The sequence below is a fragment of the Martes martes genome (assembly GCF_963455335.1).
Source record: "Martes martes genome assembly, chromosome: 2".
In the NCBI taxonomy this organism is placed as follows: Eukaryota; Metazoa; Chordata; class Mammalia; order Carnivora; family Mustelidae; genus Martes; species Martes martes.
Window position 1 is genome coordinate 13,741,134 of NC_137889.1, and position 1,870 is coordinate 13,743,003.

Sequence of the window (1,870 nt, forward strand, 5' to 3'; positions counted from 1 at the left end):
CCGAGTTAATGGTCGATGTTATGCTTACAGGGGAAGGGGAGCAATTCTTGGCAAAAATGCCTTGTTTAGAGGCCACTGGGGGACATCCTACAAGATCGATGGCAGACAAAGTGAGAGAGTTATTCCTACCAGGTCTGTCTTCTTGCAGACATTTCTTTCTTTCCCGTTGGACAAGAGCTATGAGGAACAGAGCACAAGTGTGCTCCTGGTAGATGCACGGTCCAACCACAGGAAACTCGTTCTTTGTGGCTTTTGATTCTCTTTATCTCCGAAAATCCACACTACATAAAATGGCATTTCCTTGTTTATTTAATGATGATTTAACCAATTAAATGACAATTTAGCTAGTTTTTGTCCACTGCCTATCTTATTTCTGGGAAACAGTTGCTGGACAGATGCATTTTACCTTAGTTAAGTGTTGAAGGAAATAGTGAAATATGTAGATATCCTCAAATTGCCAGCACAAAGCATACACTGTATGAATAAAATGAAAGTGAGCGTACACCGCCTTTCCACACTGGGGTACACAGGTAATTTAAGGAAAGAAGATCACACAAGATTTCAAAGTCTCTAGACAATTTCCCTAAGTTCATTAATACCTTGAGCAACCATTTTATAATTTCCAGGGACTCATTACCAGCAATTTCGAAGAAATATATATATATATATTTCATATATAATTTCATACAGGAGAAGGAGCCAATGCAATGGGCAGTCGTTATTGGAAAGAAGAAACCTCACAGCACATTTTGAGGTTCAGTGGGTCAGCTGGTGGGGCAGCAACGTGTAATGGGCTCCACAGCTAGGGCATCGCTGAACCTTGCCTTTGTGCAACTAGACCCGATGATGGTGCTATTGTCCTCTTTGCAGATGCAGCCCACTGTTCACTTGTTGCGGGTGGATGGGACTAAATTAGGGTCTTCCTTGGTGCCTCAGGCTGCCTTTGGGGTTAACATATTGCATGGGTCCTGTCCTTCCTGACATCCATCATGACCTCCCTCTCCAGCCCATTCACCTGGTCATCACTAGTAAGAACACCACCTCTAGATGTCATGGCGTGCACCGCAGCGACTCCACTGGGACTGTGGGCCCTGAGAGCCTGCATGGCCAGCGCTCCAACTCCCTGAAGTAACCTTGAAGCCATCACGCCCACTACAAACAACAGTACTTCCTTGAGCAGACTCTGGAAACACGTGATTTCCAGGGGGAGGGCTTTACTACCACCTCCCAAGTTGAAAGTCTCAGCCTGAGGGTTTCAACCGTGACAGCCTCTTGAGTTTGCATCCCACAGAACAGAGAACATAGACCAGCTAAAAAGCTTGTCCTATTTTTTAGGTCTTGACCTATCTTCATATGCAGAACTAGCTGACCAACCCTCAAATACTGCCATTCCTGAAAAACTGAAATCTAATCAGAGTAAACTAGAGTGGGACTGTAGCATCGTCTGGGGGCAAGACAGGGAGAGCATACTCTGGTTCCCATGGAATGAGAACTGGCCCTCCTTCCTGATAGGTAGTGAAAGAATATGCTTTTCAGGTCAGGAGCTGCGCACCACATTCCCAGTCTGAGTTAATCTGCTTTCATAAAGATACCACTTCCAGAATGGCAGCCAAAATTGGGGTATTACATGTTAAGTTTGTGATAGTCCACTATTATCTGCTATGATCCATCCTGATTTCGCAGGGGTTAGACTGGTGGGTTAAGTGGGGTTCTAAGGAGGACGCCATTTTGAATAGTCTGGTCAGACTTTGAGTTCTGTGAATCCTTGAGGGTGGCACTAATCTCTGCTATCCCTCTGAAATGATGTATTTACTTTCATGGCCAGATGGGGTAGTTTTAAGAGCTTCCACTTGGTCTTTCCTTCTATGAT

At 44.8% G+C, this 1,870-nt stretch overlaps 1 pseudogene across 1 annotated transcript; it reads right to left on the bottom strand.

Annotated features, from left to right (window-relative positions):
• Nucleotides 1-756: 756 nt before the first annotated feature.
• LOC308338842 (cytochrome c oxidase subunit 5B, mitochondrial-like) lies at nt 757-1,144 on the bottom strand (annotated as a pseudogene). Its single transcript has one exon. The product of its transcript is annotated as a cytochrome c oxidase subunit 5B, mitochondrial-like (transcript).
• Between the last annotated feature and the right edge of the window lie 726 nt (nt 1,145-1,870).